The sequence below is a fragment of the Homarus americanus genome, unplaced genomic scaffold (genome assembly GCF_018991925.1).
Source record: "Homarus americanus isolate GMGI-L3 unplaced genomic scaffold, GMGI_Hamer_2.0 scaffold33468, whole genome shotgun sequence".
NCBI classification, from domain to species: Eukaryota; Metazoa; Arthropoda; class Malacostraca; order Decapoda; family Nephropidae; genus Homarus; species Homarus americanus.
Genome location: NW_024714177.1, coordinates 8,633,029 through 8,656,423, shown reverse-complemented (window position 1 = coordinate 8,656,423; position 23,395 = coordinate 8,633,029). Strand labels below are relative to the sequence as shown.

Genomic DNA, 23,395 nt, shown 5'->3' with positions numbered 1-23,395 from the left:
GGAGGCATTGAAGGGAGGAGGCACTGAAGGAGGGAGGTACTGAAGGAGGGAGGTGCTGAAGGAGGGAGGTATGAAGGAGGCGGTGGGAAGGAGGAAGGTACTTAAGGAGGGAGGACGGAGGGAGATGGAGGGAGGTACTGGACGGAGGCAGGTATCGAAGGAGGGGAAGGAGGGAGAAAAGTGAAGGAGGGGAGGTATTTGACGGAGGGAGGTACTGACGGAGGAGGGAGGTGGAGGAAGGATGAGGGAGGTACTGAAGGAGGGAGGTGACTGAAGGAGGGAGGTACTGAAGGAGGGAGGTACTGAAGGAGGGAGTACTGAAGGAGGAGGTACTGACGGAGGGAGGAAGGAGGGAAGGAGGAGGTACTGAAGGAGGGAGGCATTGACGGAGGGAAGTACTGAAAGGAGGGCGGTACTGAAGGAGGAGGTACTGACGAGGGAAGGAGGGAGGAAGGAGGGCGACGGAGGGAGGTAGGGCTACTGAAGGAGGAGGTACTGACGGAGGGAGGAGGGAGATACTGAAGGAGTTGAAGGAGGCGAAGTACTGAAGGAGGGGAGGTACTGGAGGGAGGGAGGTAATTGAAGGAGGGGAGATACTGGAGGTAAGGAGGGAGGTACTGAAGGGAGAGGGAGGTACTCATGGAGGGCGGTACTGAAGGAGGAAGGTACTGAAGGAGGGAGGTGCTGAAGAGGGAGGTACTGAAGGGAGGGAGGTTGAAGGAGGGAGGTGGAGGGAGGTACTGACGGAGGGAGGTACTGAAGGGAGGAGGTGCTAACGGAGGGAGGTACTGAAGGAGGGAGGTACTGAAGGAGGGAGGTACTGGAAGGAGGGAGGTACTGAAGGAGGGGTAGGTGCTGAAGGGAGGAGGTACTGGACGGAGGGAGGTACTGACGAGGGAGGTACTCGAAGGAGGAGGAAGGATGGAGGAGGTACTGAAGGAGGGAGGTACTACGAGGAGGTACTGAAGGAGGGAGGCATTGAAGGAGGGAGGTACTGAAGGAGGAGGTACTGAAGGAGGGAGGTACTGGATGGAGGGAGGTACTATGAAGGAGGGAGGTACTGGAAGGAGGGCGGGCCGAAGGAGGAAGGTACTGAAGGAGGAGGGAGGTGCTGAAGGAGGGGAGGTACTATTGAGTGGAGGTACTGAAGGAGGGAGGCACTGAAGGAGGGAGGTTAATGACGGAGGAGGTACTGAAGGAGGGAGGTACTGAAGGAGGGAGGTTACTGAAGGAGGGAGGTACTGAAGGAGGGAGGTACTGGAGGGGTACTGACGGAGGAGGTACTGAAGGAGGGAGGTACTGAAGGAGGGAGGTACTGGGAAGGTACTAGAAGGAGGGTATCATGGAGGGAGGTGCTAAGGACTGGAGGACTGGGAGGTACTGAAGGAGGAGGTGCTGAAGGAGGGAGGTACTGAAGGAGGGAGGTGCTGAAGGAGGAGAAGGAGGGAGGTTACTGAAGGACTGAAGGAGGGAGGTACTCAAGGAGGGACGGAGGAGGACTGGGAAGGGAGGTACTGAAGGAGGGAGGTACTGAAGGAGGGAGGCGCTGAAGGAGGGAGGTACTGAAGGAGGGAGGTGCTGAAGGAGGGAGGTACTGAAGGAGGGAGGTACTGAAGGAGGGAGGTACTGAAGGAGGGAGGTACTGAAGGAGGGAGGTACTATTAACACAGATCATTTGACTTAACCATCACAATGTACTTATTCTTATTAGCTCGTTATGCCGAGGTTAAATATTCGTGGCTTAACCAATTAGAAGCTTGATATCCGAATAACCAATCAGTTGAAAGCGTCCGATGTTGTTCACCAATCATAAGATTTATATCCTCAGTTATTCGCCAATCAAAGGCCAGCTTTCGAATATGGTAGCCAATCAACGCTCGTATTTTGTCAATCGATATGCGATTAACAGCCAGTCTTAATTGTACAGTAAGGACTGCTATTACCGCATGTGTTGACCGACCAATCACAGGACATCTTCAGTGTATATTGACCAACCAGAAGGCAACAAAAGTGTGTGTTGACAAATCAGAGGTCGGGGGTCATTATTGGTTGTGTTGTGGCGCTTGGACCCTGGCTCTCATCACTACTCCTCCTCCCTCTCCTCCTCCCTCTCCTCCTCCCTTCTGGTTCCGTCCATCTCATCTCCAACGACTTACGTCCTCTATAACGACCTCCACGCTGCCCCTTACTCAGATACGACTCCTCAATTCTCCCTCCTCCTCTACCCTCCCCCTCACTCTTCTCCTGCCTTCCTCCCTCCTCCCCTTCCTCCCTTTCCCTCTCTCCCCTTCCCTCCTCTCCCTCTCCCTCACCCCCTCCTCGCCCTCCCCTCACTCCTCCCTCACCCTCCTTCACCCTCCCCTCACCGTCACCACCCCTCTGCCAGCAATATGTTGAAAAAAATCGAGTATTGGTTATCGAACTCTGGTACACGTGTTACATGGGTGATGATGCTCTCCTCCCTACCCACGGGCCGTTTCTTCCCTCCCTTCTCCCCTGTATAACTACGGTTATGCTACTTCCTCCCTCTCCTGTATAACCACGACTGTTAAAGCTTCCCTCCCTCCCTCTCCTTACATAACTACGACTGTTGCTTCCCTCCCTCTCTCCCTGTATAACTATTTAAGCTGTTACTTCCTCCCTCTCTCCCTGTATAACTACGGCTGTTACTTCCCTCCCTCTCTCCCCTGTATAACTACGGCTGCTACCTCCTCTATCCCTGTATAACTATTTGGCTGTTACTTCCTCCCTCTCTCCTTGTATATCTACGACTGTTGCTTCCTCCCTCTCTCCTTGTATAACTACGGTTGTTACTTCCTCCCTCTCTCCCTGTATAACTACGGCTGTTACTTCCCTCCTCTTCCCTTGTATAACTACGATCAGTTACTCTCCCTCTCTCCCTGTATAACTACGGTTGCTACTTCCTCCCTCTCTCTCCTTGTATAACTACGGTTGCTACTTCCCTCCCTCCCTCTCTCCCAGACATAATCATTGACTGTGCTACTTCCTCCCTCTCTCCCTGTATAACTACGGCTGCTACTTCCTCCTCTCTCCTTGTATAAGTACGGTTGTGTTACTTCCCTCCCTCTCTCCCTGTATGACTATTTAAGTTGTTAGTTCCTCCCTCTCTCTCCTTGTATAACTACGGCTGTTACTTCCCTCCCTCTCCCCTGTATGACTACGGTTGTTAGTTCCCTCCCTCTCTCCCTGTATGACTACGGCTGTTACTTCCCTCCTCTCCTTCGTATAACTACGGTTGTTACTTCCTCCCTCTCCCTGTATAACTACGGTTGTTACTTCCTCCCTCTCTCTCCCTGTATGACTACGGTTGTTACTTTCCCTCCTCTCTCCCTGTATAACTACGGCTGTTACTTCCTCCCTCTCTCCCTGTATAACTACGGCCTTCTTACCACCGTTACTGATCTAGGTGAAGCCATCATTCTTACCGTGACACAGTAGCCAAGGACTCGTCCAACCATCTGTCTCTCTCTGTCTCTTGACCAAACCACCATCCGTCCGTTGCTGTTTGGCCTTGACGGAGTGAGGCTTCAAGTTCGTCCGCTGCAGTGAGGACGGATTGGTATTATTGTTAACAGTGGGTGAGTGGTGGGTTAACAGTGTGAGTGGTGGGTTAACAGTGTGTGAGGGTGGGTTAACAGGTGTGAGTGGTGGGTTAACAGTGCAGTGTGGGTTAACAGTGTGAGTGGTGGGTTAACAGTGTGTGAGGGTGGGTTAACAGTGTGTGAGTGGTGGGTTAATGGTGAGAGTGGTGGGTTAACAGTGTGTGAGTGGGAAGTTAACAGTGTGTGAGTGGTGGGTTAACAGTGTGAGGGTGGGTTAACAGGTGTGAGTGGTGGGTTAACAGTGTGTGAGGGTGGGTTAACAGTGTGAGAGTGGTGGGTTAACAATGTGTGAGAGTGGTGGGCTAACAGTGTGAGTGGTGGGTTAACAGTGTGTGAAGGTGGGTTAACAGTGTGTGTGAGTGGTGGGTTAACAGTGTGTGAGTGGTGGGTTAACAGTGTGTGTGAGGGTGGGTTAACAGTGTGTGAGTGGTGGGTTAACAGTGTGAGTGGTGGGTTAACAGTGTGTGAGTGGTGGGGTTAACAGTGTGTGTGAGTGGTGGGTTAACAGTGTGAGGGTGGGTTAACAGTGTGTGAGTGGTGGGTTAACAGTGTGTGTGAGTGGTGGGTTAACAGTGTGAGTGGTGGGTTAACAATGTGTGAGTGGTGGGCTAACAGTGTGTGAGTAGGGTTAACAGTGTGTGAAGGTGGGTTAACAGTGTGTGAGTGGTGGGTTAACAGTGTGTGAGTGGTGGGTTACCAGTGTGTGAAGATGGGTTAACAGTGTGTGAGTGGTGGGTTAACAGTGTGTGAGGGTGGGTTAACGGTGTGTGAAGGTGGATTAACAGTGTGTGAGTGGTGGGTTAACAGTGTGAGGGTGGGTTAACAGTGTGAGGGTGGGTTAACAGTGTGTGGGTGTGTGAGTGGTGGGTTAACAGTGTGTGAGTGGTGGGTTAACAGTGTGTGAGTGGTGGGTTAACAGTGTTTGAGGGTGGGTTAACAGGTGAGTGGTGGGTTAACAGTGTGTGAGGGTGGGGTTAACAGTGTGTGAGTGGTGGGTTAACAACAATGTGTGAGTGGTGGGCTAACAGTGTGTGAGTGGTGGGTTAACAGTGTGTGTGAAGGTGGGTTAACAGTGTGTGAGTGGTGGGTTAACAGTGTGTGAGTGGTGGGTTAACAGTGTGTGAGGGTGGGTTAACAGTGTGTGAGTGGTGGGTTAACAGTGTGTGAGTGGTGGGTTAACAGTGTGTGAGTGGTGGGTTAACAGTGTGTGAGTGGTGGGTTAACAGTGTGTGAGGGTGGGTTAACAGTGTGTGAGTGGTGGGGTTAACAGTGTGTGAGTGGTGGGTTACTGTGTGTGAGTGGTGGGTTACCAATGTGAGTGGTGGGCTAACAGTGTGTGAGTGGTGGGTTAACAGTGTGTGTGAAGGTGGGTTAACAGTGTGTGAGTGGTGGGTTAACAGTGTGTGAAGATGGGTTAACAGTGTGTGAGTGGTGGGTTAACAGTGTGTGAGGGTGGGTTAACGGTGTGTGAAGGTGATTAACAGTGTGTGAGTGGTGGGTTAACAGTGTGTGAGGGTGGGCACAGTGTGTGAGGGTGGGTTAACAGTGTGTGGGTGTGTGAGTGGTGGGTTAACAGTGTGTGAGTGGTGGTTAACAGTGTGTGAGTGGTGGGGTTAACAGTGTGTGTGTAGTGGGTTAACTGTGTGTGAAGGTGGGTTAACAGTGTGCGAGGGTGGGTTAACAGTGTGTAGAGTGGTGGGTTAACAGTGTGTGTGGTGGGTTAACAGTGTGTGTGAGTGGTGGGTTAACAGTGTGAGTGGTGGGTTAACAGCGTGTGTGTGGTGGGTTAACAGTGTGTGTGTGGTGGGTTAACTGTGTGTGAAGGTGGGTTAACAGAGTGTGAAAGGTGGGTTAACAGTGTGTGAGTGGTGGGTTAACAGTGTGTGAGTTGGGGTTAACAGTGTGTGGTGGTGGGTTAACAGGTGTGTGTGGTGGGTTAACAGTGTGTGTGAGTGGTGGGGTTGGGACAGTGTGTGAGTGGTGGGTTAACAGTGTGTGTGAGGTGGGTTAACAGGTGTGTGTGGTGGGTTAACAGTGTGTGTGGTGGGTTAACAGTGTGTGAAGGTGGGTTTAACAGCGTGTGAAGGTGGGTTTAACAGTGTGTGAGGGTGGGTTAACAGTGTAGGAGTGGTGGGTTATTTGTGAGGATGGGTTAACAGTGTGTGAAGGTGGGGTTTAACAGTGTGTGAGGGTATTAACAGTGTGTGAGCGGTGGGTTAACAGTGTGAGTGGTGGGTTATTTGTGAGGATGGGGTTAACAGTGTGGTGTGAAGGTGGGTTAACTGTTTTCTCATATACAAAGTACCACATCAACATCCCCCAAAAAAAAAAAAATAAATAAATAAATATAATAATAATAATAATAATAAATTAATAAATATGTTTCATGTCCTTAAAATTCGTAAAAAAGAAAATGATTTTCTATCCTAATTAATGAAAGAGATGAAACAGTAAGATTGATATATGTTTAAGTTTCTACACTACCTTATTACATTTTCTGTGAGTATTGCCATTATTCTCTTAATATATTCTCCCTTCAGATATTACCACAATAATTATGAGTATTAAGTGTGTATAATAGAAGATAGTGGTTATATTGTGATCGGGAAATGTATACGGTGTGTTAAAATATTATCAAAAAAAATTCTATCTTACATTCATACAAAGTTATTAATGGTTTAAAAAGTTAACACGGACTTTATAAACACTCTTGTATACTCACACAAAACACCAGCAAGATAATTACCAACACATGTAAATTCTACCTTATTTACACCATCAACTGGGACGACATAGCTGGTGGGGAAGTGCGTGAGGGTGAATATGGTGTGTCGTTAACTCCGGCACAGGTCGTGGCCGGCTATGTTGACTGTGGCTGAATCCTCACTCAGTCTGTCGCATTAGTCGGCCCGCCACCTGTTTGCTGGTCAGATATTGGTGGTCGTCAGGGTAGAGGCGGCGGCGATAAAAGCGATCGTAAAGGTGAAGAGGTTTTATAAGAGTGATGAGTTTGGGTACTTTAGGGGTCCACCAGTTGTGCCAAGGTGTTGTTTAATCTGTTATTAAGGTTATTGTTGAGGAATTGACGGCGGTATTTAGTGTTGAAGGAGTGACAGGACTTGGATGAAGCCCCTGAAGGAGGACTTAGTCATTGTGAAGGAGGAGATATGAAGCCTGAAGACAAAGAACAGTTAGAGACTGTTTTGATGTGTAGAAGAAGGAAGGAAGGAGAATTCCAGTGTCACAGAAAGCCAGTTCACTCATGTCAGATATTAATAATGAAGATATAAAACGTGTTCCAGGTGATCACGAGGAAAGTTTATGAGTTTAATATGTGCATTACACTCCGGGGGAATATTATATACTTTACGCTGAGAACCAGACAGGTGTTGGTGAGGGAGAGTTTACTGTGGGAGTAGAACGAGTGTGGCGAACAGTATTGTACACTCACTCAAAACTATCTATACCACATTGTGTTGAAAAGATATGACACAACGGACGAAGGATTTTGACAACCCTACCGAGACAACAGGAGTCGTAGTGTTCATTCTGAAATTCATCTATCACCCCAAGTAGAGATAGTTTTTTTTAGTGACAGATAAGAGACGGGGGTGATTTTAAGCTTACTGTTGGTGTTCTTGAGATGACTGATACCTAGTTAACAACCTGAGGGATCCTGTAGGAGTTACAATTGTGGACAAAAAAAAATTATCTTGAAATTTTCGGCAATATCTGACATCATTCACTTCAGTGCTGTGTAGGTAAGTTAGATTGAGATTTTAAATATGTAATAAGTTAATTTTTTCTGTGTATATTATAATGGTGACTTTCTTTAGTGTTATTTTGGTGCAATTAGTGATGAAAAGCATCGTGTACATCAGGTTTAAACAGACCACGTACGTACAATTCGGGCGGCAACTGTACGTTTTAGGCTTCAAAAAAAAAAAAGTCACGTTTCATTTAATATCAACAAATACAAAGATCAAACTACCAGCATTTAAAGGAAAGAAAAGAAATGCATTGATTTTTTTGTCAGGAAAAGAGAAGGGTCATAGATGTTGTAAGGTTAAACTGTTGGGTGATGGGGAGAAAACACAACAGTGGTTTGGGAACGATTTTCTCTCAGTTCAGCGATCAGAATGTACGCACCAACGCCTTAAGGAGACAGTGTAGCGGTTCACTGTTGGCAAGATACTGTTTTGGGGGAAGCTGGCTAGACTCTCTCTCTCTCTCTCGTGTGTGTGTGTGTGTGTGTGTGTGTGTGTGTGTGTGTGTGTGTGTGTGTGTGTGTGTGTGTGTGTGTGTGTGTGTGTGTGTCCCTGAAAAAATCATCGTCACGTCAACTTTAACATTATAGGAGCTGCTCTCATTAAGGTCTATCACTTGTTAATGGTATAATTGGCTGACAAGACAAACCTGACATCTAAGACTGAATTATAATCACTCGTATAATTTTCATAATCTCTCTCTCTCTCTCTCTCTCTCTCTCTCTCTCTCTCTCTCTCTCTCTCGGCCATTCAGGGACGACAAATATTGGATCAGGTCATCAGTTTCACGACCTGGAGACCTGCCAGGTATACCAGGTACCAGGTGACGGTGCTGTGACCTTACGCCTCTTACCTGGGTGTGAATTTTACACCTTATACCCCCTGATACACCCCCTGACACCCCCACTCCTCCTGATACACCCCCTGACATCTCACCACCCCTTATACACTCAATTTAGGTTAGAGTTAGGTTAGGTTAGGTTAGGTTAGGTTAGGTTAGGATCGACATAAAATATACGTGGGGAAGAACAGGCCAGAAGACCACTTACACACAAACAAGAATGAATTCCTTAAAATATTCACAAGTTCGTGTTCCTCTGTGTGTGTGTGTGTGTGTGTGTGTGTGTGTGTATACAGTGGTTGTTGCTTGAATATGCAGAGAAGTGAATATTAATCCCACTAGCGTAACATTATCGACCCATTGAGTACGATAACTACACCCTTAGAGTACGATAATAACCCTTTGAGTACGATAACTTAATTCCTTGAGTACGATAGCTTAGCCCCCAAAATACGATTAATTAGCCCCCCCCCCAAAAAAAAAATACCTGCAGAATTCTTGTGTGTCTTGACCAGCTGACTCAGGTGTTTGATCAAGCACTGGACTACCTGTGGCTGGTGTCGTGTCTGGCGGCATAAACTATAATAGCCCACGTCCACAACAATACATCATAGGGCCGTCAAGCGCTGTTTTATTACGTGTAAAAGGATTTTTTTTAATTCCTGGAAAAGTTTAAGTACGCTGAAGGCTTTTTATTTTTTTTTTGTACGATTAATTAATAGTGAAAGGCTTTTGTGTAGTGTCGAGTAGCTGTTAACTTTTTAGTAGTAAAGGAGTCAATTTGGGGATTTTTTTTTTAAGTAATATGACGCTTTTGTGATTAAGTTATGAATAATTCCTTTTGCAGTTTTTATCACCGATTTTTTTTAATCTTTTATGTTTATTAAAATTTGGTAAGAAGTATTAAATCAGGTTCAATGGTGATAAGAAAAATATACCAGTGAAGTTAATTATGGGTGAAGGCCAATAAAAACTGTATTCATTTTTGCGATAATATTTTATTAGATCTTTTTATTAAGGAGTAAAATAGTGTGGCTAGTCTTAACAAGTGGTAGTTATGTTTACAGTGTATAAAGTATTTACCACAGTTGTCTAGCTTGACCTGCCATTATTTCCTCCCTCCCTCCCTAACCCTGACCTGGATGGTAGAGGTCACCTTCTCGAGTCCTCTGATACCTCCTCCTTCTCCTCCTCCTCCTCCCCCTTATTCTTCTTTTTTCTTCACCCAACTCCTTTTCCCCCTCCTCCCCTTCCTCCCCTCCCACTCCTTCTCATCTCCTCTTCCTCTCCCATTCCCAGAGGTTATCCGTTTGCTTCACGTGTTCATGTCTGCCACGTTACTCCTCTCTCAGTTACCAAGGGAGAGAGAGAGAGAGAGAGAGAGAGAGAGAGAAGGAATGATCTGTAAGAGAGAGAGAGAGAGAGATTTATCTGCATGAGAGAGACAAAGAGAGACAGGAAGAAGGAAAGAAGGAATGATCTGCAAGAGAGAGAGAGAGAGATTTATCTGCATGAGAGAGACAAAGAGAGACAGGAGAAGGAAAGAAGGAATGATCTGCAGAGAGAGAGAGAGAGACAGAGAGAGATTTATCTGCATGAGAGAGACAAAGAGAGAGAGAGAGAGAGAGAGAGAGAGAGAGAGAGAGAGAGAGAGAGATTTATCTGCATGAGAGAGACAAAGAGAGACAGGAAGAAGGAAAGAAGGAATGATCTGCAAGAGAGGGAGGAGATAATAAGCAGAGACAGACAGACAGACAGACATACAGCGAGACAGAAAAAGAGACGGGGAAGAGAGAATAATCCACCCCCACCTCAGGAGACAATATGGCACTAAAGAATAAGAGTGGCGGCCGCTAACAAGAGCCGGACCACCGAAATGACCACATAACTACGTCAATAGGCGATAATCTACACACTTACTAATTACCTTACTATAACAATTGGTCCATGATGGTGATTTACCCCCTCCTCCCCCCCTTCTCTCCCCTCCTTCTCCACCCCTCCCCCCCCACACCCTGCCCTCATCCAGGTGTTTGTTGCAATTACTGTGTTATTGGCCTCGACGACCCGTATATCTGGTGAAATAACTATAAAGGAGTATAAATTGTGGTGGTGGTGGTGGTGGAGAGTGGGGGTGGTTGTCATGTGTGGTGGTTGTGGTGAGTGGTGGTTGTGATGAGTGGTGATGAATGGTGGTGAGTGAAGGAAAATTTAATAAAGTTTTAGCATAATAACTGCACACAATTTTAGCTGTCAACATAACCACCATCTTTCTGTCAGAGAGAGAGAGAGAGAGAGAGAGAGAGAGAGAGAGAGAGAGAGAGAGAGAGAGAGAGATGATCCCTTAAGCTAGTACTGTCTATATCTCACCCCCCTCTCTCTCTCTTCACTATCTCACTATTCTCACTATCTCTCTCTCATTCCCTACCATCTCCTCACTATCTCTTCACTTGTCTCACCATCTTCTCTCATCATCTCTCCCACTATCTCTCTCACTATCTTTCTCTCTCACTATCTATCTCTCTCACTATCTCTCTCACTATCTCTCTCGCTATCTTTCTCTCTCACTATCTCTCACTATCTCTCTCACTATCTCTCTCACTATCTCTCTCACTATTTCAAAACTTTACACTTGACCCAGAACAGAGTGAAGCACCGGCTGGCCATCGATCCCCAAGCCAGTGATCGGAAACTCTCCTGTCAGTGGACGGACGGACAGAGAGATAGACGGATTTACGGACTGATTAGGTGACGGACGGACAGACTTATAAACGGACTACTTGACTAACGGACGGATTAACTTACTGACTGATGGGCGGACTAACGGAATACTTGACTAACGGACGGACTTAGGGGCTACTTGACTAACGGACGGATTAACTTACTGACTGATGGGCGGACTAACGGAATACTTGACTAACGGACGGACTTAGGGGCTACTTGACTAACGGACGGACTTACGGGCTACTTGACTAACGGACGGACTTACGGGCTACTTGACTAACGGACGGACTTACGGACTACTTGACTAACTGACTGACTGACTGACTGACTGACGGACTGACTGGAGGAGAAAATAATACCCCGGCGTAGTGACAGAAAACGTCAATAACTAAATAGACAAATAATATGATGATGGAATTAAAGGGAGGGGAGAAAATAGGTCACAGGGAGACGTCAATAAAGATGGCGGACACAGGAGAGAAGGGAAGAGGAAGACGAAGAGAGGGAGAGAGGAAGAAGAAACGGGGAAAGGAAGGAGGAAAGAGAATAAAGAAGGTGGGGTAAGAGAAGAAGGAAGGAAGGAAGGGAGGGAGAAACAAAGACTGGAGGAGGAAGAAGAAGGGAGAAGAAATGGCAAATAGGGAAAGAATTGGACAATGACGAATAGAAGGAAAGAGGGAGGTAGAGAGAGAGTAAAAGAAGAAGAGGAGGAGAAGGGGAAGTGGTTAAGGGGGAGGGAGAAAAGAAGGGAGTGATAAAAGAGAGGGGAATGGAAGGATCAGAGGAGAGAAATTGGTAGTACTTAAGAGGTGGAAGGGGGTGTGGGGAGAGTATTGAGGGGGAAACAAGGAGATGCAGGAACGAAAGGTGGACAGAGGAGTGAAGTGAGAGGGAAGGGTTGAGGAGAGGGTGTGTATAAAGATGGTGAAGGGAGGAAGGATGTGAGGGGAGGTAGATGAGGGGGGAGTTAGGGTGAGGGTGCATGATGGGGAGATGAGAGGGGGTAGAGAGGAAAGATAGATGGGATGGGAGAGGAGGTGGGAAAGAAAGGTGGGGTGAGGTGAGGGGGAGGGAAGGAGGTAGATGAAGGGAGGGGGGAGGAGGAAGGTGTGCTGTAGGGGAGGAGGGAGGTCAGGTGAGGGAGGAGGAGGGAGGCAGATGAGAGTGTGAATGGGGGGGGAGGAGGAGGCAGGTGAGGGGGAGGAGGGAGGTGTGAGTGAGGGAGGAGGAGGAGGCTGGAGTGATGGAAGGAGGAGGAGGAGGAGGAGGAGGAGGTGAGGGGAGGAGGGAGGAGGAGGAGGCAGGTGAAGGGGAGGTGCTTGAGTGAGGGAGGAGGAGGAGGAGGCGGGTGAGGGAGGAGGGAGGAGGAGCCCAGGTGAGGGGGAGGAGGTAGGTGAATGGAGGTGTGGGTGTGAGGGTGAGGGAGGAGTCAGGTGAGATGAGGGAGGAGGCAGATGGGGTGAGGAGGTGAGGTGGAGGTGGGGTGAAGGTGGGAGGTGGGTGAGGCCGTGTGAGGCCAGGTGGGGGTCAGGTGAGGGAGGAGGGATGGGGAGCTGTAAACAAAAGATTAGAAGGAGTGTTGGTGGGCTGGGAATTTGGTCTGGCAGGGGCTCAACTGTGTCAAGACCAGGCAGGTTACGCTAGTCCATCCCGGGCGATAGAGAGAGGAGAGAGAGATTAGAGGAGAGAGAGAGGGGGAGAGATGGGGAGAGACAGCCACCCAGAGTAAGAAAGAAAAGGAGAAAAAATAGAAAGAAAGAGAGTGCATATGTGTGTGTGTGTGTGTGTGTGTGTGTGTGTGTGTGTGTGTGTGTGTGAAAGTGAGGAAGAAAGAAAGAGAGTGTGAGTCAGCGTAAACGGGGAAAACTGGTGAGAGGAGAGGTCTGGGGGGTGAGTGGGAGAGAGAGTCTGGGGGTGAGTGGGGAGAGGGAGTCTGGGGGGGGTGAGTGGGAGAGTCTGGGGGGTGAGTGGGAGAGAGTCTGGGGGGTGAGTGGGAAAGAGTCTATGGGGGGTGAGTGGGAGGAGAGTCACAGAAATTGAGTGGGAGAGAGTCTGGGGGTGAGTGGGAGGGAGTCTAGAGGGGTGAGTGTGTGGGGGAGTGTGAGAGTGTGTGAGAGAGTGGTTATATGGGGGAGGGTAAAAGTGTGTAGAGAGAGAGAGAGTAAATGGTTCTGGTAACACTCATCTCGTCTCCCATATCATGCCCAGGTGTAGAAACCTCTGTAGTCAGGTGTGAAATATCGTCTCTTCTGAAACTGTTTATATACAGTATATAGCGCTTTGTTTAGGCCCCTTAAGCTCTTGAAATATATCACTCCTGGCTCCTGAAGCTCTTGAAATATATCACTCCTGGCTCCTGAAACTATGGTATATATGACTCATCACTTTTAAACTTTTTGAAGCATGTCATCTTGTTTGGGCTCTTAAAATTATTGAAATATATGTCATTATTTCTTAAAACCCCTTGGAATATATATATATATATATACAGGTATATATATATATATATATATAAATCGCCTTGTCTGGACTTCTGGAACTCTTGAAACATATCACTCTTTGGGCTCCTGGAACTCAAAACATACATCATTCTATTTGGACGGCTGGAAGTCTGGAAAACACCACTTGTCTTCTTTAACTCAGTCATACATCACTCTTGTGTTTGTATTCCCGAAAAGTCTATATTATCTTGGTCTGCTTGGGACGAACCTGAGGAATATATATCGGGCCTTATAACTGTGTAGGAGCTACTGTACTGCTGGTGGTGTGTAAGTCTGTCGTGTTGTTTTTGTAATTTGATTTAGAACTTATAATCCAGGAAGTTAAAGAGTTTGCACTGGTAGAATTCGGGTGGGAGATGGTTCGTTTAGGCCACCCATCAAGTGAGTTTGGGTTCCTGAGGCGGAGGTGGACGAGGTTTAACATCAGGCTCCAGAACTCTCAGAAACCAAGAGAATTTCCCCAGTTGTTACGAGTCCAAAGTCCCAGGCTGATGGAAATGATTTTACCTCGCGAGTATTGGGGGAAACAGACCAGGACATGCCTCCTCGTCGCCTGGGAAACAAGTCCGATGGCGGGAACTTTGAATCAGACAAGTGACACACAACAGGCGGAGGAGCTGTGACGGTACACAAGATTCTGATGGAGGTTTGAGGTATCCAAGGAGTGTGGGGTGGTGTTTAGATAGTGTTGTTTTATATGAGGGAACGAGTTAGACTCCTTTTTTGTATATAAATGTATTAGAGATTCACTTCATTCAGATGAGAGTAAGAGGAGCTTCTGACCGTGTTTGGGGAATAAGAAAAAATAAATAAAAAGCACATATAGACGACTTTCTATTGAAAAATGTGTGAATTAATGGAAGATAATTGAGAAATATTACTATTCTGAGAGATTATTCCACCATTTGACACTTGATTGTGATTCTATCTTGGTCAGAATAACGTCACAGCTTACGTTATCCTCGACTGGGTAATGACTGTTAATATTGACCTGTTGACCCTCCCATATTTCACACAGGTTAGGCGGACGACATTTGATTTCTGTGTGTTTACGTTTGAGTTGTAAATCTGGAGGTATTTTAGCTGTCATCAATTTCACTAGAGGTTTGTCAATACCGCAGACGTAACCGAGCTTCATGTTAAGATATATATACAGATACAAGGAATCAAGTGCATTCCATTGTATACGTTTGTTTATACTGATCCTAAATAATGTGAGGATGTTGTCTCAGTTGCTCAAGTCACTGTAACTCACTCACTAACTGGTTCTGAAATTTACTGAATAATACAACTATCGAGAAGTGTAGTGTGTGTGTGTGTGTGTCACGTTTTATTTATCCACGTCATAACTCACACCAGCGGCCATCGATAACCATAAAATTGTGTAGTGGTCCCATGTCTCTAAAACTGCCAGATATTTTTATGTTGTTGTCGTTCGTTCTTCATCTGTTAGTCGCCTGTGGTTCACTTTTGTTCATCTGATAGTCGCCTGTGGTTCACTTTTGTTCATCTCTTGTTTGTTCATTGGTTCATCTCTGTTTTGGTACCGGTCTCCATTTCGGTCTCGGTCTCTCCTTCGTTACCGACCTCGTTACCGGCCTCCACTTAGGTCTCGATCTCTCCCTCGTTACCGGTCTCCAATACGGTCTCGGTCTCCTTGTTGGTCTTTTGAAATAAATGACCGCAAAGACAAGAACACTGACCAATAACTTCTGCCGCTGTGGTCACCATACACTGCTTCACTGCCCGCCTGTACCTCACCATACACCAGTCACCATACACTGCTTCACTGCCCGCCTGTACCTCACCATACACCAGTCACCATACACTGCTTCACTTCCCGCCTGTACCTCACCATACACCACACCACGGGCTGAATTGCTCACTGCCTCCTGCACCCTCACACCATAACCAGCGTCACCATACACTGCTTCTACTCCCACCTGCACCTCACCATACACCAGCCACCATACACCGCTTCCACTCTGCCTGTACCCACCACACCAGTCACCATACACCTCACTGCCCGCCTGTTCTCGCCACCTGGCGCGCCCAGTCACCACACACCCGCTTCACTTCCCGCCTGTACCCTCACCATACACCAGTCACCACACTGCTTCACCTCCTGCCTGTGCCCTGCCACCACACCAGTCACCACACTGCCTTGACTGCCCGCCTGTGCCTCACCATATTACAATCAGTCACCATACACTGCTTCACTCCCGCCTGTACCTCACCAGTCACCATACACCGCTTCACTGCCCGCCCGTACCTCACCATACACCCAGTCACCATACACCGCTTCACTTCCCGCCTGTACCTCACTATACACCAGTCACCTTACACTGCTTCACTTCCCGCCTGTACCTCACCATACACCAGTCACCATACACTGCTTCACTGCCCGCCTGTACCTCACCATACACCAGTCACCATATACAAATCACCATACACGTCACCATTATACAAGTCACCATACACAAGTCACCATACACTGCCTCACTGCCCACGTGCACCTCACCATACACAAGTCACCATACACTAGTCACCATACACAAGTCACCATACACAAGTCACCATCCACTAGTCACCAAACACAAGTCACCATACACTAATCACTATACACAAGTCACTATACACTGCCTCACTGCCCACGTGCACCTCACCATACACAAGTCGCCATACACAAGTCACCATACAGAAGGACCTCCCTGACTAGTGTGTGGTGTTAAGAGTAACTGGTGTTTGTTTTGAACATAAATGAGAGAGGCGCTTTAATGGTGTGTGTGTGTGTGTGTGTGTGTGTGTGTGTGTGTGTGTGTGTGTGTGTGTGTGTGTGTGTGTGTGTGTGTGTGTGTGTGTAATAATAATAATAATAATAATAATAATAATAATAATAATAATAATAATAATAATAATAATAATTAACGGTTTATTAAAAAAGTTCTGCAGCCCGAAGACTGAAAATATACATTGGACATAAATGACTTATTACATATATTGGTGGTTTAACAAAAGCCTTCATTAGAGAAAGGTAAAGGAACATACAGTGAGCATACAGATTAATATAGGTGTTGAACAGCAAACATGTAGTGTAGTAACTCTCTCCCAGATGGTGTTAGGAGGGACCTCACATGGTGTAGTAGTTCCCTCACAGATGGTGTTATGAGGGACCTGGCGTGGTGTAGTAATTCCCTCACAGATGGTGTTATGAGGAACCTGACGTGGTGTAGTAATTCCCTCACAGATGGTGTTATGAGGGGCCTCACGTGGTGTAGTAGTTCCCTCACAGATGGTGTTATGAGGAACCTGACGTGGTGTAGTAATTCCCTCACAGATGGTGTTATGAGGGGCCTCACGTGGTGTAGTAATTCCCTCACAGATGGTGTTATGAGGGGCCTCACGTGGTGTAGTAATTCCCTCCCAGATGGTGTTATGAAGGACCTGACGTGGTGTAGTAACTCCCTCCCAGATGGTGTTATGAAGGACCTGACTTGGTGTAATAATTCCCTCACAGATGGTGTTATGAGGGACCTCACGTGGTGTAGTAATTCCCTCCCAGATGGTGTTATGAAGGACTTGACGTGGTGTAATAATTTCCTCACAGATGGTGTTATGAGGGGCCTCACGTGGTGTAGTAATTCCCTCACAGATGGTGTTATGAGGGGCCTCACGTGGTGTAGTAACTCCCTCACAGATGGTGTTATGAGGGACCTGACGTGGTATAGTAATTCCCTCACAGATGGTGTTATATGAGTGAGGTGTGGTCCCAGTCCTTCCTATCGTAGACGGATTAACACATCGCTGGTTGTTGTTGGGTCTCACGGGCCGTTATCACTGGGTACCTGGGACCTCACTGTGTGAAGGTTAACTTGGGTACGACTGTTACTGTTGAGTTGTTCTCACTGACTGTTCACCTCTGTTTAACACTGGTTCCATTCCTTTCCGAAATGAAATTGTAACTTCTGGCGAGAACTTGTTGATATTCCGGTGGGGAGGAGGGTTCAGGTCAAGGATGTGTGTGTGTGTGTTGTTCTTCCCTTCTTCTTCCCCTTCTTGAAGGGAATGGAAGAGGTGAATAGAGCAAGTTGAAGGGAATGGAAGGGGTGAATATAGCAAGTTGAAGGGAATGGAAGGGGTGGATAGAGCAAGTTGAAGGGAATGGAAGGGGTGAATAGATCAGTTAAAGGGAATGGAAGGGGTGAATAGAGCAAGTTGAAGGAAATGGAAGGGGTGAATAGAGCAAGTTGAAGGAAATGGAAGGGGTGAATAGAGCAAGTTGAAGGAAATGGAAGGGCTTAAGATATTGTGATTGCAGGAAATAGAGTCCGTCCAGAACCATTATTTCATGACCATCCTAACCAGAGCCACCTGTTAGAGGCAACTTATCCACACCCACCCGTCTAAATCCAACCATGCAGAGCCACCCGTCTAAAATCACCCATACACAGCCACCCAATCCACACCCATCCATTCCTTATCTACATCCCACCCACCCTAAGCCCCCGTATCCAGAAGTGCCTTACCCACGCCCCAGTGCTTCATGGAGCGTCAGGAGCGTCAGGAGTGTCAGGAGCGTCAGGAGGAGGAGCAGTGAACATCCTGGTGCTGTTGGTCACATTAGTCGAGTACCTTCCTGTTGGCCTCTTCATCACGTACATCTTTAGCGGCAGTGTGTGTGTGTGTGTGTGTGTGTGTGTGTGTGTGTGTGTGTGTTGGCAGGGTGGCGTGTGAATGACTTCCTCTTGAGTTAGTTTCGAGTGCCATATGTACACACACACACACACACACACACACACACACACACACACACACACACACACAGAGGCTAACAGGTTGATTGATCTGTTTTGTCGAGATAATTAGAGGTGTCGTATAGGTACTCGATCAATGGGGTGTCGTGGTGGCCAAGGCGTGAGGACTTGGTGTCGTGGTGGCCAGGGCGTGAGGACTTGATGTCGTGGTGGCCAGGGCGTGAGGACTTGGTGTCGTGGTGGCTCAAGGCGTGAGGATTTGGTGTCGTGGTGGTCAGGCGTGAGGATTTGGTGTCGTGGTGGTCAGGGCGTGAGGACTTGGTGTCGTGGTGGTCAGGGCGTGAGGATTTGGTGTCGTGGTGGCCAAGGCGTGAGGATTTGGTGTCGTGGTGGTCAGGGCGTGAGGATTTGGTGTCGTGGTGGTCAGGGCGTGAGGATTTGGTGTCGTGGTGGCCAAGGCGAGGACTTGGTGTCGTGGTGGTCAGGCGTGAGGACTTGGTGTCGTGGTGGCCAGGGCGTGAGGACTTGGTGTCGTGGTGGCCAGGGCGTGAGGACTTGGTGTCGTGGTGATCAGGGATTGAGGACTTAGTGTCGTGGGGGTCAGGGCGTGAGGACTTGGTGTCGTGGTGGTCAGGCGTGAGGACTTGGTGTCGTGGTGGCCAGGGCGTGAGGACTTGGTGTCATGGAAGGCAAGGAAGGTCTCTAGATTAAGATGTTACAACGGGAGGAAGACGAGGAGGAGGAGGATTTATTGGGAAGAAGGAGGTCTTCTTCCCCTTCCTCCTCTTCCCTCTTCCTCTTTTCTTCCTCTTCTTCTTCCCCTATGCATTTTTTCATCTATTTTTTGTACCCATCTGCAGTGGAGTCTATTTTGGTGTGGCGCTGTCTGTCTGTCTGTCTCTGCTTGTTATGTCTGTCTGTATGTCTTTCAGTTCGTCTGTCTCGCTGGCTGTCTGCCTGTCCGTCTGTTCTTAACTTTGGTTAATTGATTACATTAACCCGGGTGTGAGGGGTAGAGGGGACAATTTTACTTCGTTCCCTGGTGGTTTTATTCACCTTCGAACCAGTGAACCATCGGATCATTTAATCTTAGGACCAATGAATCCTCGAATCTTTGAAACTTCGAACCAATGAACCTTCGAATCATAAAAATATTTGAACCATTCAACCTTCAAAACATTAAATCCCCGAACCAATAAACCTTTGACTCATGAAATCTCTGAACCAATGAATCTTCGAACCAGTGAACCCTAGAAAAATAGAATCGATCCCATTAGACTAAACGTTGTCGCCCGTACCATTAGTTTTATAATTTAATTTTACTTTTACCCAAATCGTACTCTCTTCTCTGGCTATAATTTGTGGACATCCAGTGGACATCCAGTGTTGTTTGATAGGTTGTGAACGAGTTGTGGATATGGGTTTTAGACGGATTGTGGATGGTTTTGAACAGATTGTAGGTGGGTTGTGGATGTGTTGTAGACGGTTGTGGACAGGGTTATGAATGGGATGTTGTCGTTGGGATCAGGTTATGAACGTGTTACAAACGTGTAACTGCTAGTGTCTCCCATGTCCTAATTATCATAACCTCTCATGACCTATTATGACCCCTACCATGACCTAACTACCATAAACCTAACTAACTTGATCCCTCTTTCCATAACCTTAACTACCATGACCCTCCCATAGCCTAACTACCATGACCCCTCCATAACCCCACTACCATGCCCACTCCCATAACCTAACAACCATACCAAGGGCCAGACACTTGATAACAGGGCCCAGGAATGCACAAAATGCTATTGACCTCTTGTACGTATTTTCAGATGGCAATTACACCGGATAATGATTTAATGGCAGGGTAACGAGCACTTATTATTGGACTATTTGATAGGCTAATTTCAGGTCCTGGTTATGTTCAACTTTCGGAGGACGATGACTAAGCCTAGATTAGTTCACTTGGATGAGATCAACTGAAGATTATTAGACAGCTTAGTTTATTTGTCCTGAAGATTAGACAGCTTAGTTTATTTCACCTGAATATTAGACAGCTTAGTTTATTTCACCTGAAGATTAGACAGCTTAATTCACCTGAAGATTAGACAGCTTAATTTATTTGTCCTGAAGATTAGACAGCTTAGTTTATTTCACCTGAATATTAGACAGCTTAGTTTATTTCACCTGAAGATTAGACAGCTTAATTCACCTGAAGATTAGACAGCTTAGTTTATTTCACCTGAAGATTAGACAGCTTAGTTTATTTCACCTGAATATTAGACAGCTTAGTTTATTTCACCTGAATATTAGACAGCTTAGTTTAATTCACCTGAAGATTAGACAGCTTAGTTTATTTCACCTGAAGATTAGACAGCTTAGTTTATTTCACCTGAATATTAGACAGCTTAGTTTATTTCACCTGGAGATTAAACACCCTAGCTTATTCCACCTGAACTTCCCAGGTAGCGTTGGGGTGTCTAATCTTCAGGTAAAACAGGTGACCCAATTTATCCTCCCCTAAATGACTGTTTTATTGAGGATGATGCAACTTGGCAGAGTGGGGCGGACTGGAGGTTGGCCCACGACCACCTGAATTAGAACAAAAAAGTAATGTATCTTGGGGCTAAGTCAGGCTTATTGATCCGACGTATTAGGCTTTGATAGTTTGGCTTGAAATGGTGGCAGGTGGTGGCATTGTGTCTAGGTTGTGGCAGGTGGTGGCATTGTGTCTAGGTGGTGGCAGGCGGTGGCATTGTGTCCAGGTGGTGGCAGCAAGCGGCAATCCGTCCTAACTTAACCTAACCCCATACAAACATCCCCTCCCTCCCTTTCTACCCCCCTTTCCTCACAACCCCCGAGTCTAACAACACTAATGACCTTCCCAATTACTATTTATTAACTATCTGTGATGCACCAATTACGTGCCACAGTAGGAGGAGACTTCCAGGAAATTATGGTAGTGGTTACTGTTGGTGGTAGTTGTAATGGCTATTCCTAGAGGTGGTAGTGGTAATAATGTTGGTTGTTGTTGTTTCTCTGGACTTTGATGCTTACCCCCCATCACACACACACACACACACACACACACACACACACACACACACACACACACACACAGAGTCTACATAATCCACAGACCATCACCAACATTGGCCTCCTCGGGTTATTTTCACCGTGACTGAAACCTTATGTACTCACCCCCTAACCACCCCTCCTACTCCACCAATCCCTCCCCACTCCACCACCCCTCACCACCCTCCCCCATTCCTCCACCCCCTCGCCTCCCCCCATTCCCACCCTCACCACCCTCCCCCACTCCACCACCCCCTCCTACTCCACCAATCCCTCCCCCACTCCACCACCCCTCACCACCCTCCCCATTCCTCCACCCCTCGCCTCCCTACCCCACCAGCCCACATTGACTTAACTGAGGCACGTGGACACACACTAGTTAGCTTATGTATCCTGGAGGCTCAAGACTTTATTGATGGCGGAGGTGAAAACCAACACACTCTTGTCTCCTTCAGGGCTACCAACACCCACTATCTCTCACTAGGGGCTACCAACACCCACTACCTCCTTCAGGCTACCAACACTACCTCCTTCAGGGCTACCAACACCACTAAGTCTCCTTCAGGGGCTACCAACACCAATGGCGGGAGTGGGAAGGAGGGTAGGCAGTGTGTGTGAGGAGAAGGAGGCAGTGTGTGTGTGGAGGAGAAGGAGGGTAGGCAGTGTGTGGAGGGGAGAGAGAGGGAGAGGTCTGCAGGGTGTGTGTGTGTGTGGAGGGAGGAGGAGGAGTTACCTGTAATTATAACCGGAATACCTGACTCTAATTATAGCTTTCAACACCTGCCTTCCACAGCACACACAAAGGTAAACCCGGAATGTAATTAGTGTTAGTGCCACCGTAGCGAGTTATGACAGACAGACAGAGAGACAGAGACAGACAGACAGACAGACAGAGAGACAGGCAGACAGACAGACAGACAGACAGAACGATACTGACTATGGATACCCTCAATACTTCAATGTGTGTGTGTGTGTGTGTGTGTGTGTGTGTGTGTGTGTTTATCAGCTGGGTGTTGTTCAGTAGGACATAAACTTTCTTATGGTCGTTGATGTAAAAGAATGACGCTAGTAAAGTAGTGAAGATAAGAGTTCTCAAGTGTAAACTGTTCCCTTCCCTTTACTTCCCTCCCTCCCTCCCTCCCTCCCTCCCTCTCCACTTCCCTCCACCTCCCTCCACTCCCTCCCTCGTCTTCCGCCAGTTGTATTCATAAACAAGTACATAATAAGATTGTAATTAACTTGTATAGATGTCTTCAGCATCCCTCCCTTTAGTAATCTCCTAATCCAATATTAACCTCCCTACCCACGCCTCTCTCCCTCCCTCACTAACCTCCACTAACCTCTAATGAATCTTTTATCTCCTCACGTGGTCACCCCCTTCCTTTCCCTCCAACTCCCTCCTCCCTCCCTCCTCCCTCCCTCCCTCACTAACCTCCATCAATCTCCGTCCCCCCTCACTGATGGAGCTGGAGAAAGGTAGGAGAGAGACTTTGAGATTAACACGAGAGAGAGAGACAGAGAGATCTAAAACACTAATACACACACACACACACACACACACACACACACACACACACACACACACACACACACACACACATAACCATTACAATATATCAACTTTGCAGATCATTTGCGATAACCATTTAATTAACTAATGGTCGTGTAAAATGTTATAGTTGAATAATTACTGGCGATAATCCGTGAAGTAATGGCTTTGTGGTCTTGAGGGCGAGTTATTAAAAGTGTTGTAAGTATGTCGAGATTTTTAAGTAACTTGAGTTTGTAAAGTGTGTAAGTACGTTAAGTGTGTGAGTACGTTAAGTGTGTAAGTACGTCTGTTATTATTATTATTATTATTATTATTATTATTATTATTATTATTATTATTATTATTATTATTATTATTATTATTATATTATTATTATTATTATTATTATATTATTATTATTATTATTATTATTATTATTATTATTATTATTATTATTATTATTATTATTATTATTGTTGTTGTTGTTGTTGTTGTTGTTGTTGTTGTTGTTATTATTATTATTATTATTATTATTATTATTATTATTATTATTATTATTATTATTATTATTATTATTATTCCTCT

The 23,395-nt window shown here is 46.7% G+C and overlaps 1 protein-coding gene across 4 annotated transcripts in view; it reads left to right on the top strand.

Annotated features, from left to right (window-relative positions):
• Positions 1-23,395, top strand: part of LOC121877939 (alpha-catulin-like) — a 180,092-nt gene that overhangs the window by 105,178 nt on the left and 51,519 nt on the right. The window lies entirely within an intron of this gene.